This window comes from Pleurodeles waltl, chromosome 8 (genome assembly GCF_031143425.1).
Source record: "Pleurodeles waltl isolate 20211129_DDA chromosome 8, aPleWal1.hap1.20221129, whole genome shotgun sequence".
Taxonomy (NCBI): Eukaryota; Metazoa; Chordata; class Amphibia; order Caudata; family Salamandridae; genus Pleurodeles; species Pleurodeles waltl.
This window is the reverse complement of record NC_090447.1, coordinates 1,503,697,272-1,503,714,805: the sequence shown is the minus strand read 5'-3', so window position 1 is coordinate 1,503,714,805 and position 17,534 is coordinate 1,503,697,272. Positions and strand designations below refer to the sequence as shown.

The following is a 17,534-nucleotide window of genomic DNA, read 5'->3' as shown; positions in this document are numbered from 1 at the left end:
AAGTTGTTGCTAAACACAGCGAAACAGCCGCCCCCGCCCTCCCCACTTTTCCAGGTCAGCGTTCAGTGCGACCGCACTAGTCACCCTCCACCCCTTTTAAAGCAGGCGTTGTCCGCAGCAAAACCTCGGTCGCAATATTAGCGTGAAGTAGGATAAAAAAATAAAAAAAGTTCTGCCCCATAGTATCAACGCCCTCCCTTCTGCTTCTGAAGAGCGCAGGAACACAAAAAGCTATAACGGGGCAGCATCTTCCAACACAAACCCGGGCGCCTGTCCCACCGTGTGACCGCGACACGTAACGCCTGACGTCAGACGGCACGCCTCTCGCGGCATAGCAAATGAGCTCATCCTCAAGACAGAAGAGGGCACTGGGAGCTGAACGTATCCAGGGCACGCGCACCAGTCACGCGAGAGGCAGTTTATGAGCGTCAACCCGCAGGTAGGGTCTCCGAGCCCCCGCTGCTGCTGTGCGCATGCGCCTGGGCCCGCCACCCGGCTTCTCCTTGATGTAGGACGTTTTGCCCTTCCTGGGCCTGTGGAGAGTGACCGCCTCGTGTCTGACTGAAGGGAACCCAGTAACTGACAGAGTGTGTGTCTGACAGACTTATGTGTTGACAAGCGGGCACCTCGGCGTGATAATGGGTGTAGGAGTCGGGCTCCTGCCGCCGCACGTAGGAGACACTGCACCTGTTGAGGTGAAGTCGCGGACGCGTTGTCCTTTCGTCTGGGAGTTCTGGTCTCCTACGTGTGATCACCGAGCACGTTTAAAAGAAACCCCTCATACTGTAACGTTATAAATCAGCAGAGCTAATGTCCCTCAGTTTTCCACACAGACCAACCAGAGACTTGATTATTCTCAACGTGGTGGTGCTGTATTTTTTTTTATCGTTGCGCTTTAAAAAATCACTTTAGAGCAAAGCACCCATCTTGGCTGTTGTTAAATGTTGCCCTATACGCCCTAGTTTGGCAAACGGATTATGTATCATAATCAATCTAACGGTTATCGCCTGATTTGTGACTTTAATCAACCCAGTTATGGTTTCGTGGTTTTTATTACCACGTTAGGTGTTTGATAATCAGTTTAAAGCGCTCGAGGGTTTAATTACCTGCTACCAACGTCTGTGTGCACCTTGTAAGATGCACGTTGTAATAGTGCCCGGCTGACTTCTGTTTTTTCCATTTGGAGTTTAGTACATTCGCTCTCACTAATACCAGGCGCTGCAAAGCTGTAAGAGTGCGTACAGATCAGTGTTATTCATTAGAAATAATTTTTGAAAACTATACTGTCTCCCTCTAAAACGTCATAATGTAACACAAGTCCTTAGGTAAGTGCAACTAATCTTTGCTTTTGCAAACTTTCCCTCTAAACTTAAACTTTTGACTTAAATGGACCTTCGTTAATCATTAATGGATCGAAGGTTCCCAACCCCCGTCCCCTTAGTAATTTCTGGAAGCCAGAGACCCCCTGCTTAAGCAATTACAATGATTTGAACTACAAAACACAGAAACAGGCATTCATCAAACAAATGCAGGCCATACCAGTGCTTTAAATGGGGGAAAATAAGTACAGGTACTCGCCAAATGTAGCCGTGGACTAAGGGTGTAGTTTGGGATGGAGCTAGGGGTGAGGCTAAGAGAAAACATTTATTAACAACACTAAGACTTTCTCAGTGTACAATTCCACATGATGACACTGAAACATTTCTGCTGTCTGTATTATTATTATTTTCCATCTGCAAAAGAATACATTTAGCCAAGTTTTTCAGTTGTATGCAGATTTCTTCTGCACTTACGGCACAAGCACAACATTTGAATTTTCACTATATCCACACTAATGGCTACCATGTGCGGCCTGAGAAAGAAACTTAGAAAAGGGCACACCATGATCCAGTTAGTTATGACAGATTCTGCCTCTACTTATCAACTATATTGTTCCTTTTTATTGTAAATTTTGCACTTGTATAGTGCACTACTCACCCGTTAGGGTCTCAAGGCACTACGCATACTGCTGTTGAACCCCTCCTGGCTTTTCCCTGTAAGGCACCCACTCCTGGACAACCCCCAGAGTGAAGCCAGGCATCCAAGCACTGTCAGGGCCGTTGTGGAGATTAAGCAAGCTATTGCCCAGAGTGGGACCCATTAATTAGATTAGGCACCGTAGCGAGAATTATCTGCTCCAAGGGAATTGATCCTGGACAACCCCCAGAGTGAAGCCAGGCATCCAAGCGCTGTCAGGGTCATTGTGGAGATTAAGCAAGCTATTGCCCAGAGTTCCAGAGTGGGACCCATTAATTAGATTAGGCACCGCAGCAAGAATTATCTGGTCCAAGGGAATTGAGCCCAAGACCTGCCGAGGTGGGAATTGAACCCTGGTCCCAGGCCAGATTTCTGCATCAGGGTCTGCCGCTCTAACCATTGTGCCACACTTCTCAGCTATGGCTGTTCCTTTAAAGTCCCTTTTATAAATCTCTTGGATTCAATAATAATGTTTAATCACCTAATGTCGGTGTAGTCGGTTTAAAAGGTACAAAATAATGACGTATATTGATGTAAACTATTTGAAGAACAAAAACAAGGGTTGTGGAACTCCATGTGGTGATTAAGAAAATAAGCATTAATGTTTTAATTAATTACCATATGTTGTTGCGAGTCACTTGATGTCATGGTAAAGTTGAAATTTAATTCACAGTTCCTCCTATGTGTTTTTATTTGTATATAAAGGGCCCAAGAGCCCTCTTAAATATTTACCATGAATATCCATAATAATTGTCATTTTCCTTCATGTCACCATGTAAAGGAAAAATTGAATTTCAATTAATTTTAGAGCTAAGCTATTTCTTCACTTAAGCAGAACCCCCTTAAAGTGATGCATTTGTAACTCATTTTATTATTTTTTTTAAAACTGCAGCTTTCCCATCTCCTTTCCCTCATTCTTCCTTCTGCTCTCTCATCCTTTCCATCCCTATTTCCTCCTCCTTTCTTTAACTATACCTCTGTGACTCCTTGTCTGAATCCTCCTGTCTTCTACTTAATATTGCTCTTGTCTTCCCTCATTGTTTCTTCTCTCTTTCTGATCTATGTCTCCTCTTTATTTAGTACCTTCCTTTCACTCTTTGTTCTCCTCGTTCCTATTCCTCCTTTCTCACCCTACTTCCAGTTTGTCTGTCTTCTCCTTTCTATATCCATCGCCTTTCAAATATTCTAAAGGTGCATGCGCAAAACTCAAGATTAGACAACTCAGCCAGACCACCAATCAATCATTGTTACCTTCGCAGACTGACATTCATACAGATCATATACCAGAAAGAGCTATCTGCCAGAGTATCAGTGTCAAACAGTATTAACCTCAGAAGTGAAAAACCTGATGCCTGTATGTCAGGGTACTGGTTTGCACCCCTATATTTAGGGCCACTGGGATTATGCGATTCCGTGATGTTTTCTGTATTACATTGGAAATGCTGCATTTCTCACATAAACTATTGATTATCTGGTGCATAATCTGCAGATTGTATCAAACACATTTGTTTCCAGTTTAAACAGATCAAAAGTGAGTAAAAATATGGCAACGTGATCCTGTGCAGTGGAAGGCCCTTTGCAAAGGTTGGCTGGTCACCTTTGAGTTTCTTATTTCTATATTGGGCATTAAACTGGTACTAATAAGGTGAAATATTTTCCTAGACAGTGTTACTATATGTAAAAAATTCAAAATAATGAAGTAATACTATCATATAATGTTCCCTGTTAGGCTGCATAATTTGCCTTTTCTTGCTGCATAATTCAGTCAACCCCGTTGCATAATTTGGCCCCCGTCACATAATTCCAGTGGCCCTACCTTTATTGCACAAAATAATTAAACAAAACACTAGTGCCAGAACGACCAAACCAGTGATACAGAATGAATTGCACCATGCTGTAGTAGAACAAATTTGAAGCATGAGTGTGGCTTACTTTGGGTGCAAGTGCATCACACGTATACAGTTCGAAATAGCTGAAAATAAATCAAAATTATGCTGGAAGGGGGCCTCAGTGATATTACGCAAAGAGTTATTGTTCGATTGAAGATCGTCTTATCAAGTTCCATCACTATAAAGTTGTCCTTTTTAGTTATATTTATCTCTTGCCCTCTCCATCTTCCCCACTTTCTTTCTCCTTTCTCACTTGTTTCTCCCTCCTTTCACTTTCTTTCCCTCTCTTCTGGGCACTGATGGAAACTGAATAAAGTGTAATTATTTGCCCTTCTAAAATCGTGGCCACACTGAACTCTGGTGCTTTTTCACGCTACCTCTTGCCTTTTAAAGGCTGTGGCGCAAAATCACTCAGATCTGCAAAAAAAAAATGTATTATAACGTTACACAACTTGAATTTAACGTCACAGTTTGCATGGGCCAGGCAGCCCACCCTGCATTGCACACCTAAAATGGGATTTACTGGCAAGGGTCAATGGGGCCTGCTCTGTTACCCCATGATGCAACGTGTCAAAACCTGCGGGCAGCCCTGATAAAGTAAAGGAGCGGCTGATGATTCATTAGCGGCTCCGCTTAGAGCATCATCGATGCAGGATGTACATTGGCGCTCTGGCCACTGATTATTCAATCGTGTTCCTCAGAGTATCGGTACTCTCTTTGGCGAAGGAGAAGTTCCAGTAATCAAAGGGTGAAGGGTGAATAGAAAAGTGCCTGTACTTACAGCCGGCGAGTACCAGCCCATTTAAAGCACTGGTCCATACTATATTTTATTTGATGCCTTTGCACTGGTCGCTGGAATCAATCTGAGGATACCAATTTAATTTTTAGACTCCATTTTCAAATTCCTTCGTATGTACAGAACGTTTAATTTTTTTTACAATTTACATTTTGCTTCTTATTTTGTGCACTTTTTATTACTCTGTTAAAATGAATTACTTTTATAAGCAGTGGCAGATCTCCCGAGTAGGAGTTGTTAATCCCTAAAGGTACCTGCGCCTTAGGTTAACAGCTGTTGCTCTATACTGTTCCTGAATGTTACTTGTATTTAGACGCTAAATATAAATAATGTACTTTTATTAGATCATATTTTTTTCCGTTTGAATTCTGCATGCATAACGAGTCTCAAAAGTGTGCTGTATACTCATCTGACAGTTTGAATGTACGTCTTGTTCTTTCATCATCGGACTCCCATTTTAGATAGTCTAGTTCACGTTTTAGAAACTTTAGGCGTGATTTAAATTGTCCGCATTTTTCAGTGCGAAATTTGAAAGACCAAATTGCTATTTAGGCAAAAATAACTTTTTTGCAGCCTACTTGTATTTCTTTTTGGGGGCAGCCATCTGCCCACTACCCTCCTTTCTTGACCTATTTCGTCCAACCCCATTCAAGGAACGTCATCAGTGCCGCAACCCTTTCCTTCGGCTCCCACGCTGTCTTCGCCTCCCACTCAAGCCATAGAGCAGCAACAAGGTGCAGCCGTTGGCAATAAGGTAACCTCATCACAAAATGCCATCTGCCACCTTTTTTCGGCAGCGGTCATTTTGGAGTACAAAACGAGGAGTAGGTTTTCATACTTGCCAACATTTTTGAATATCTGGGTGGGATAATTAGAGAAAAAAATCGGACACTTTAGACATCAGAGTTGAGGAGCAGAATGGTAAAAAGGACCACCTCCCGTCCCCTCTTAAAAACCATGTTCATCCCACCTAAATCAGGAATTTTGGTATATTTATGGGTCCGGCCAGCTTCCTCCGAGTGTGAAAGGTAGAGGGTGTAGACTGCTGCAATACCAAAATAACTTGCAAGAGGAAAGGGAAAGTTTCTCTGATCAGAATTGCAGTTTTGACACAATTAATTATTTGTATCCATACTTACTGTTTCATCACTAGTCTTCTGATTTTATTTTAATTCATTACTCTGTAAATCAGATTTAGAGATTTATCCCCACTAATTATTTGAGGTGCATTTTTTTTTTAACTAAGCTCAATTTTATGGTTGTACCAGTGAGTGGCTGTCTTCTGGCCTTGCTGTCAATAGACCAACATGAAGGCATGGTCGTGATTTAATGCAGAAGTCTAATTCAACTCCTCCAGCCATGCACCTTCATCTTCAGCAGATACATTGCTACATACCGTTGCAAAACAGGGCAGCTGACGTTAACACTGTGCAGGCTGCTGGGAGTATAGAAAAACAGAACAAAGACTGTCACACCTATGCTAACTGATCCACCCACTAATGCACACTTTTTTCGCCAGTCTGCAAAGCTCAAGCTCTCACAGCAGTGCACCTGCATCCTCGGAGAATTGGAGCAAGAACATTGTGTTCATCTATGACATACCTGGCTTCACTAGAGAGTAGCCTTTCTATATGGCCCACAATGTTGATTTGGCTTCTGGTCCTTTCTCTGTTGGATAGGTAGAGTGGGACATTAGGTTTTACAAACGTCTTAGTAGAAGGCCTGCTCTCCAGGACCAGCAACCGATTCCCAATGCAGATCAGAAGGAACGGGTGGCCATTAGGACCTACCTTCGATCAGACGGAATTATGAAGCCATAATCAAGTCATCGGAGGTGTTGTCTATTGTCAGGTTCCTGCACAACACCTTGGCAGATAGGAATCCCTTGCAATAAGTATTGCCGCATCCTTGGAAATACAGAAAACAAATGCTGCTGCAAACTCGCAGAACTGCCAATGGCCTCCTTTTTAGGCTTGGCCTTTCATTATGTTGCTGGAATGAACAGTCAAGGCTTACTTTTAGAAGATGGATAGAACGTCTAGTTCAGGCAGCAGACCTTCCACCTGAAATACACTGCTTTAGCAATATTACTCTTTTTTGCAAAAATAATAAAAAATGTTAATGAGAAATATACCTTATGCGTTTTCCAATTTGATAGTAAGACAATTCACATATGTACCGCTAATACAAAAACAGATACAACAAATTTACATCAACAAACAGAAAAGAAGGAATACGTTTTAACTATGTTTTCATTATTAAAATATACACAGTATCTTTAAGATGTTCTATGACATTACAACTAATATAATCACTGCCACCTTCTCAGCTGAGCAAGTGGGTGAGACTTAAGGTTATAGCTATGCAGTTTTAACCAGGAATAAGAGTGATAGCTATACAGTTTTAACCAAACATTAGCCAAGTTCTCTACCTTTTTTTCCCCAGTGTTTCATTGGGATGGGTGCAGTATTTTATTGAGAGATCTGGGCCTGCAGTGAAGTTCGTGGTCACTGCAGTGTCGATAGATGGTGGAGCCTTGGTAACACCAGTCTTTCAACAGTAAAAGGCAGACTGGTGCAGTATCAGTCGTTTTGTGGTAGTCTGCGTACCTTCTCCAGCTGAATGGGCTCTGCAGAAGACAAAAGTGAAGCGGACGGCTACAGTTAGAATTACGCTGGGTTTGGGGATGGCTGTTGTTGTCTTCTTTACATCCTGCAGTCATCACTCTGAATGTGTTGGCTCACAAAGGTAGCTTTGGATTGGATTGCAGAGTGTCCATGGGGTTGACAGTCAAACTCACGGGGTGCCACTTGCAGGGTCTCGCTCCTCAAGTTTGCAGGGACCACAGTTCACAGCGGTGATGGGGCGATTCTTGAAGTCACACACTGGTCTCTGGCCTTCCGATGTCAAGCACACACCATGTTGGTGGACCAACTCACAGAGTGCCTCTTGGTTTACATGCTGTCCTTGCAATGTGGAGTGTAGGGTCCCACACTGGCTCTCCTGCAATATATAATGAATGGCTTACTAGGATGTGGTTGCACTTTGCAGTGCTAAGCCCCTCAGGCATCCACAGGCACATAAGTTCTAAGCACACAGAGGTTATTCAGAAAGATAGCTTACACTTGTGCAATTTACTCTTACAGTTTTGAGTAACTTTTTTGGCTGTTCACAAAATGCGAGTGTAAAATTACTCAAAAATGATGTAAACTTTCACATTTCCTCATCCTTGACCCAAATTTAGGAGTGCAAGTTATTGAAACCAAAAGTAAGTTCAGTACCTTCCCCACATGGCCAATACTGCATCACCTTCCTATATAACATAATGGGCACATGGCTTAAAACGTTGCCATAGTAGTCCTTGGCACTGAAATCAATGACTTTGTGTGAGGATGTACTTCTTGTGATGGGGAAAATGCCCTAACTCACAGTTAGCCAATGGCTGAAGTGGACTGACACATTGTCCCATGCTATATGCAGAGGCAGGCCAAAGGCAAATGTTAATGACACAGCTGTGCAGCAGTTGTATTGTATTGTAATAGTATCTATATAGTACTTACTACCCCCTGACCCTTGACTTTTTGGCGAGTAGCACGCTACTCCGGAACCCAAAAGGAATTAGTGGTGGATTAGTATAGGGAAATATGAGTACAGTTTTAGTATTATTATGAGTTAATTTGAGCTGCAGATATGTGAGTGTTAGTTGGATTGACTGGGGTAATGGAGGGGTGGAGGAGGGGAAGAATCCAGAAGTGTTAATTGGGAGTTTATTGTAATAGGATTTAGGCTTGGGATGAGTAAACGTGGGATGGAGGAGGGATATTATTATTATACATATAATTATAGTCATATCATAAGGTCTTGGCTAACGCCTGACCAACATACACAACAGAATTTAATCAAATAAGGCATAAGAACTTTATTTAATTTAGATAACTAAAGAAAAAGAGATGTGCATTATGGGATTCTGAGATGAAACCCATATTTTACGTGTTAGACAAACGCTTGGCTAGAGAGGTTAACTAATGGCCAAGCTCCTTGCCCTCAATTACGGTGAAGTTAGCCCAAAGTGAGCTGACACATGTCTGTAATACATCTTTTGGCCCTGGGACGGTCCGCTCCTCTTCCCTAACACCCCATCCCACCACCCCCAAGTATTCCTGGTTAAAGGTGTGAATTTTGCTTGGACATCATTGTGTGAGGCATGATCCTCAGGCAGGTTTGAATGTTAGAAGGGCACTATGCCCCCCTAATGCCACGATCATTGCACATGTGATGGGAGGGGGAGCCGGGAGAGGATGGATTAAATTCCATTATATGCGTGGAGCTGCCCTTACCTGTTCCTCGGGTGCATGCTTGCTGTTCAGGGGGGGGGGGGTGGGTTAAAGGCATGTTGATGTAATTGATGGGTGGGGTGGGAGCTAACACAGAAGCCATTCAGAGTTGGCCCCCTTATAGATTTACATTTGGTGAAGGTTGTCCGTACAAGCGCCGGGGTTCCAAAACCCCAAGTGTGGACGAACTGTTCTCAACCACCGCTCTACAGAATTAGTGCTCTTACCGTGAGCAGTTTATCCATAACGCTGTAGGAGTCAACAAATTGGTTCCTTTTTTGGCTTGATCCAGGCTTCCTTTAATGATCATCTACAGGAATATATGAGAAGCATCTAAGCGCCCGTAAATGGAAGGCATACTCGTCTCTTATTAATGATAAAAAAATGAAACGAGTGTCAGGAGATTTGCCTGCATGACTGAGCAAGAATTGAGCACTAAGATTAACTGTAATTGGAGTATACTGAACTACATCTACTGTAGTGCATTGAGGCGTAGTTGTGCAACATGAGAGTCCAACCCACACCCTTTGCAAAATTCGTTCTTACAGGAGGTCTTGGTTCAGTTCAGTGGAACCTGTTCAACTTGCTCACCTGAAAACAATGACTTACTGTAAAAGGGAAGCCAGAGACTGCCGACATGGAGACCTTTTGGTTACCTTGGTTATGAATGGCGACGAGAAATACCAATTACCTTCCTTAACCAGTACCTCTCTGGCACTGAATTGACACGTACCCGTGCTAGTACTCAATGTGTGGCACGTGAAAGCCCCACAGCATTCAGTTAATGACCTTTTCCGAAAGGTGACATTTTTCGTGCCTGACAAGTTATTGAACGTGTACACAATACACAAGGAAGAATGCAGATTTTCATAGCATTATGAGCGTGACTGTCTGTGCTTTCCTTCCAGCCAACGAGAAAGGTGAATATTCGCAGACCAGTCTGCAGTGTTTTTTTCCATTTTAAACTGTTTTCTTTGTCGCCAGCTCGTTAGTTAGTTATTTGCATCTGTGGGCTGTGGTTCACTCACGCGAATTCTGGGGCTTCTTAAATTGTAGCATACATAAACTCATTCCGTGGGAAGTATTGTGCCTGTTTCTCTGTCATTCTTTATATTACAATCGCAGTACATTAATTACATTATTGGGAATCAGAGTTTTGAGGTATAACCTAACGAAGTAAGCAACATATGTACTGCTGCTAATAAATATGTCTGTATGGTATCTTTGTGCTCTAGTTAGTGTGCCTTGCAGTTTTATCAAAGTAACTTTTGATCTTCTTTCTGAAATATTTATGCTTTCGCTTCCTAGGACCATAAGGGTGGTAATAATAGTCGTTTGGTAGTCTTTAATGTGTCACTGACTGTTTAAGGTAGCCCTCTTTGTCACCATCTTGTTTTTGACGTCTTGCTTATGGGCCCAGTTTTTCTTGGAGTAGTGAGACATATGTGTCCTTTACCAGTACCACCAGTATGGTGGACCACCACTACCTGACTGGCCAGAGGGTACAGAGTGGCAGGAGAGTACAACGGGAGGCGTGCTTCTCTTGGGTGGTGGTTTGTGGCAGTTACTACTTCCACTTGGCCAGTTTGAGTTGGAAGTTGGAAGTTTTTAATTGAGGTTCAAAGAGAGGGAGCACTCAAGAATATTATATCCTGCAGGCAGTGGCTAGTACAACAGTGTGGCTGAGAGAAAGAGGTGGTTGTCAGTTTGTCTGGTGGAGGTTTGTCATGATAAAGCTGGTGGAAGAGTGGTTCTGGGAAGGATTCATTCAGCCAGAGATTGATGGTCCCTGACAAATGTTTAATGTAAGTGATAAATGCGTCATTTAGAATTGTGATGAAAGCTGCAGGACCCACAGAGGCTTTTGTCCTGTTTCAACATTCTTAAGTTTCTAGAGCTTTAGCCTGATTCATTGCAAGGGTAAGTCTGTTGTATAAGCGAATATACGTGGCCTGATTCAGAAAGTATTTGTATTGTAACCAGACACAGAAAAAAATGCTTTGTAAATGTAAATTCCTATTCCTGACTGAAAGAATCAGGTTAGCAGAATTTCAAGGAAATGCAGGAATTAGGCCAGTTAAGTTTCTGCATTCAGAATGTTGATATACTGGTTTGTATATACTACTAGGTGAACCTGCCTGTGAAGTAAGTGAACATCTCTAAACCCACAGTTGATTTGGTGTTTTTGTGCCCCTGGCAGGTAGTTTCCTTCCCAGTAACCACCTGCTGATCTACATCTGTCAAAGAACGACTAAGTGAACTTATGTTGTGAAAATCATCAGGGATCACCACTTTTTATTTAAAGGAGGAGGAAAGAAAGGGGTTTTTCTGCACAACAAAAATATCTCCTTATTTGTTTTATTTATTGTCCCCCTGCCCCCACAAGGGAAATATTTTTCCCTCTTCCAAACAAAAAAGAGCTAAGGAGTGTTCGGTTTACCCTACGCATGCAAATCCTTTCAGATGATGGAAAATCTGCATATTTAAATGTTATTTGTGTAATTTCTTAAGGAAATCTGCAACTGTCATGGATGTCTTGGATTATTTTGAAATCCTCAAAGCAGTCATCCTACAGAAAAAAAATCTTTCTGACTTCCCAAGCATAAGGTATTTGTGAAATGTCCCACAAATCTGTACACTGCCTTTTCCCTAGTTTTGAGACCTAAAAGGAAAACATTATCTGTAAACATTGTCAGCTCATTATTTAACTCCGTTGCCTCAGTGTACACAACATTGCAATGCCATATTTATGATGTAAAAATAGGGCATCTTTTCTATGCTTTTCTTTTAACTTTATGTATGATCAGAAGTGTAATGCATATTTTGTGTAAATTATAATATTGAGCTAGATTCAACTTTGCATTTCTTGAGGTATATAGTTTGTGTATTAGAGGGCTCTATTCCGGTCTACCATCCTTCAGATCTTCTATCTAGTCTTTGGGTCTTCCTGCACTTCTGTCAGCTCAAGGCTTTTTCAGTGCCCAGACCACAGCAAAGGCCTCCCTCTCTATGGCAAACCAACGCTTTGCTCTAGGGGTCAGCCTTCTGCTGATAAAAGCAACTGGTTGACCCTGGCCCTCAGAATTCAGCTGTGATAGTACTGCCCCTACCCCTAATTCAGATGCATCAGTTTGAACAATGAATTTCTTGGAGTAACATGGGCTTTTTAGGACAGGTGCAGAGCACATGGCCTGTTTGAGCTCCTCAAAAGCTTTCTGATAGCTTTCTGTCCATAGCACCTTCTTAGGCATTTTCTTGCTAGTGAGATCATTAAGAGGGGCTGCTATGGAGCCATAATTCTTGATGACTCTCCTATAGTACCCTGTGAGGCCTAAAAAGGCTCTCACCTGGGTCTGTGTTGTAGGGGGCACCCAATCCATGATAGTTTGGATTTTCCCCTGTAGTGGTGCAATCTGTTCTCCACCAACCAGGTGGCCCAGATAAACCACTTTCCCCTGCCCTATCTGGCACTTTGAGGCCTTGATAGTGAGGCCTGCCTTTTGCAGGGCCTCCAAAACTTTCCAAAGGTGAACCAGGTGATCATCCCAGGTTGAGCTAAAGACAGCAATATCATCTAGATATGCTGCACTGAAAGCCTCCAACCCTTGCAGGACTGTGTTCACCAACCTCTGAAAAGTGGCAGGTGCATTTTTCAAACCAAAGGGCATTATTGTGAATTGGTAGTGCCCTCCAATGGTAGAAAATGCAGTCTTGGGTTTAGCATCTTCCTCCAATCTAATCTGCCAATGCCCTGCAGTTAGATAAAAAGTGCTAAGATAATTGGCAGAAGCCAGTTTATCAATGAGCTCATCTGCCCTGGGTATTGGGTGAGCATCAGTTTTGGTTACCTGATTGAGCCCTCTGTAATCTACACAAAACCTAATCTCTCTCTTTCCATCTTTGGTGTGAGGTTTAGGTACAAGCACCACTGGGCTAGCCCATGGGCTTTCAGAAGGTTCAATCACCCCTAAATCTAACATTTTCTGCACCTCTTGTTTGATGCAGTCTCTAATATGGTCAGGCTGTCTATACATTTTACTTTTGACAGCAAGGCTGTCTCCAGTGTCAATTGTGTGTTCACACCAGGATGTTGTTCCTGGTACAAGTGAAAAGAGGTCTGAAAACTGGCTTAGGCGATTGATGCAGTTGTCTTTCCATTCTGCAGTGAGACAATCTGCTAAAACTACTCCCTCCACTAAGCATCTGCTTCAGTGGTGGGGAAGAGATCAGGGAGAGGGTCACTCTCTTCTTCCTGTCCCTCATCTGTTGCCATGAGCAGGGTGAGATCAGCCCTGTCGTAGGGTTTCAGGCGGTTAACATGAATCACCCTAAGGGGACTTCTGGCAGTGCCCAGGTCTACCAAATAGGTAACCTCACCCTTCTTCTCAACAATTAGATGGGGTCCACTCCATTTGTCTTGGAGTGCTCTTGGGGCCACAGGCTCCAATAGCCACACTTTTTGTCCTGGTTGGTACTAGATCAGGACAGCCTTCTGGTCATGCCATTGCTTTTGCAGCTCCTGGCTGGCCTGAAGGTTTTTACTGACCTTTTCCATATACTCAGCCATTCTGATGGATACAACTACCTGTGGATTCCTCACCTCATGAATACTCCCATGGCGCCAGCATTCTACGGAAATCTTCTTACTAGTCTCTGCACGTCGACGAGGACGTCACTGTCTCGCACGCGACGCCGTCTGACGTCATACAGGCAATAAGAGGTCCTCGACGACGTGCGGACGTCAGTTCCCTTTTTTCCGTGCATTCGAAACGGTTATCTTCGAGGGAGCAACTGTTACTCTTGCGGTTACAGTGTATATCTTGCTGCGTACTCTTTCTCTGTGGAAATAATGTCGCAGAGAAAGTCTGGATTTAAGCCTTGTCGTGAGTGTGGAGGCAAGATGTCGGTGACGGATCCTCATTCCGATTGCCTTTGGTGTTTGAGCTCCGACCACGACGTCTCGACTTGTGATTCGTGTCAGCACATGAATCCGAAGGCCATTAAAGAACGCGAGGCGAAGCTGTTTATGGCCAAGTCAAAGGAGAAGCATCACAAGAAAAAGTCTTCTCCAAGACATCGGCGTCATCGAGACTCCCGGCGCCGTAGAGAATCTCGGCGTCATTCAAGGGAGGCTCGTTCCAGGTCTCCGGATCGGCGCCGGAGGACATGGGAGGTCAGCCCCACGGTGACGCCGCATCCTTCGACGCCGTTGCTCTCTCCGACGTCTCCAACTTCGCCTGGACAGGCGTCGGTGATTGAGGTATTGGAGCCTCAGGTGTTTTCTCCGGCGCAGACGCCGAGGCCGGCGTCGGGGTCGCCTCCGAGTCAGGCACCCCAGTATCCGGCTTTTCCCACCCCTGGAGCCGATAGTTCCGCATTCTTGAATGCGATGTATGCCATCTTCCAACAGATGGCTCCAGGGGGTGCTCCGGCTGGGCCTTTGGCCTTTTCTTTGGGTGATCCTGCGCCTCTTCGGCCGGCACCCTTTATGCCCTTTCTCCCGTTTGGGAACGTGGGCTCGGCGCCAGTGTCGGCGCCGGTGGCCGCTCCGATGGCTTCGGAGGGATTGGCCCCAGGGATTTCCATCCCGTCGACGTCGAGATTTCGGCCTGTGACTCCGGTGGGTCCATCCGTTTCATCTGCTCTTCAGTCGGCGCCGAAGTTACCTGTGGCGCCGGATGCGGCGTCGGTGGCTTCGGAAGATCGGCGCCGATCTCCGACTTCGGCGGAGGTGTTGTCGACTCCGCGGATTGAGCAACGACTGCATTCAAGGAGGCGTGCTCTCCGGGTAGCAGGGAGGAGTGGGGTCGTACCTTCTCTGCAGAGAAGCTCTTCGACTATGGTCCTGGGCAAAGGACCATCGGGTTTGCTTGATAGCAAACCATCTGGCCGGAGTCTTGAACGTGCGTGCGGACAGTCTCAGTCGCCACTTCTCGGCAGACCACGAGTGGCGTCTCCATCCAGATCAAGTCCGTTTAATCTTCCAGAAGTGGGGGTTTCCTCGGGTAGATCTGTTCGCCACTCGAGAGAACGCGCATTGTCCGTTGTTCTGCAGCCTTCAGTATCCGATGCAGGAAGCATTGGGGGACGCGTTTCAAATGACCTGGTGCGGCCAGTTGCTTTACGCGTTTCCTCCCATACCCTTGATTCCTCGAGTATTGAGGAAGATTCGCCAAGACCGGGCTCTAGTAATCGTAATAGCTCCGGATTGGCCAAGGAGGGTGTGGTACTCCGACCTTCTCCAACTCTCAACGTGCCCGCCGCTCCGTCTCCCTTTCAGGGCAGACCTCCTCTCGCAGTCGCAGGGGCAGGTTTTACACCCCAACCTCCAGAGTTTGCACCTACATGCCTGGAGATTGAACGGGGCAACCTGAGTTCCTTCTCTCTCCCGCCTGAGGTAGTGGATGTTATATTAGCGGCCAGGCGACACTCCACTAAATCTATCTACGCTAATAGGTGGTCTAAATTTGTTGCGTGGTGTGGAGAGAGGCAGATTGATCCTTTACAAGCTCATCTATCGGACGTTTTGTCTTTTGCTCTATCTCTGGCGCAGAAAGGTTGTGCAGTGGCTACCATTAAAGGTTATTTATCGGCCTTGTCAGCCTTCATATGTCTTCCAGACCAACCATCTTTATTTAAATCCCCTATTGTTATCAGATTCTTGAAAGGTCTTCTAAATCAATATCCTCCAAAGCCATTCGTTATGCCGCAATGGGATTTGTCCTTAGTCCTGACTTTCCTTATGGGGTCCCCTTTTGAACCTATGCATTCTTGCCCCTTAAGGTATTTGTTTTTAAAAACAGTCTTCCTGATAGCTATAACATCAGCAAGGAGAGTGAGTGAGTTGCAGGCCTTATCAGTAAAACCCCCTTATACAACTTTTTATGGGGATAAGGTGGTGTTGAGGACCAAGGCTGCTTTCCTCCCGAAGGTTGTTTCACCCTTCCATTTGGCTCAGGCAATTACTTTGTCCACGTTCTATCCTCCGCCTCATCCTTCCAAAGAGGAAGAAAGACTGCACCGTCTGGATCCAAAGAGAGCGTTGAGCTTCTTTATCAATAGAACAAAGGATTTCAGACTGGAGGATCAGCTGTTTATTGGATACGTGGGCAAGAGGGGAGGAAAGGCAGTCCACAAGAGAACACTATCCAGGTGGGTTGTTCTTTGCATTAAAATATGTTACTCTTTGGCAAAGAAGGATCCTCCTGAGGGCATTAGAGCTCATTCCACCAGAGCTAAGTCGGCCACTTCGGCCTTAGCCAGAGGTGTTCCTGTGGTCGACATCTGCAAGGCCGCAACTTGGTCGTCCCTTCACACTTTTGCAAAACATTACTGTTTAGATTCTGAGGTTAGAAGGGACGGCCATTTTGCACGGTCAGTGCTGCAGGATTTCTTGGTTTGACCATTTAGGCACCCACCGCCGGGCGTGTTACTGCTTTGGGACTCTATTCATGAGGTGAGGAATCCACAGGTAGTTGTATCCATCAGAAGAACGAGTTACTTACCTTCGGTAACGACTTTTCTGGTGGATACATTAGCTACCTGTGGATTCCTCACGGTCCCACCCGCCTCCCCGTTGCCTTTATGGTCTTGCCAAGTAATCCTTGAGTGCGCTCCTCTTGATCTTTGAGGGTGCAATAGATGTATATAGATAATATATTTATATATATATATGGGTATATGTGTATATATCTTTATGTATATACTTGGTGTGTGTATATATTTTTTAAAAAGAAAGAGTTTTATATATATATATATATATATGTACATAAAAAAAAAAAAAAAGATTTACAGTTATTCATACAATGTGGTGTATTTTTACAATATAATGGATGTTGCTTTGTTCTTTCATTGCATTGCCTGGTTGTTCTCATGCACGTAAAAAATGATTGGTACTGACGTCCGCACGTCGTCGAGGACCTCTTATTGCCTGTATGACGTCAGACGGCGTCGCGTGCGAGACAGTGACGTCCTCGTCGACGTGCAGAGACTAGTAAGAAGATTTCCGTAGAATGCTGGCGCCATGGGAGTATTCATGAGGTGAGGAATCCACAGGTAGCTAATGCATCCACCAGAAAAGTCGTTACCGAAGGTAAGTAACTCGTTCTTCTGGAACTTAGGCCAAGTACGTGGTCTACTATGTCCTGTTTAGGAGCTTTTAAAGGTTTTTCCCAACCCTCCTTCACAAAAGTAAGTGGACCTCTTACAGGGTGCCCAAAGAGGAGTTCAAAGGGGCTGAAGCCCACTCCTTTCTGGGGTACCTCCCTGTAAGCAAAAGGGAGGCAAGGTAACAGGACATCCCATCTCCTGAGTTTTTCAGGGAGTCCCATTATCATACCTTTGAGAATTCTATTAAACCTCTCAACCAGACCATTTGTTTGTGGATGGTAAGGGGTGGTGAACGTGTAGGTAACACCACACTCCTTCCACATTGCTTTTAGGTATGCAGACATGAAGTTGCTACCTCTGCCTGACACCACCTCTTTAGGAAAACCCACC

General features: G+C 44.4%; 1 protein-coding gene across 1 annotated transcript in view; it reads left to right on the top strand.

Annotated features, from left to right (window-relative positions):
* Positions 1-320: 320 nt before the first annotated feature.
* Positions 321-17,534, top strand: part of LOC138248831 (beta-1,4-galactosyltransferase 3-like) — a 304,863-nt gene continuing 287,649 nt past the window's right edge. The window contains exon 1 of the mRNA XM_069202774.1: positions 321-439. The gene's annotated coding sequence lies outside the window, so the exon portion shown is untranslated. The remainder of the gene's footprint in view (positions 440-17,534) is intronic.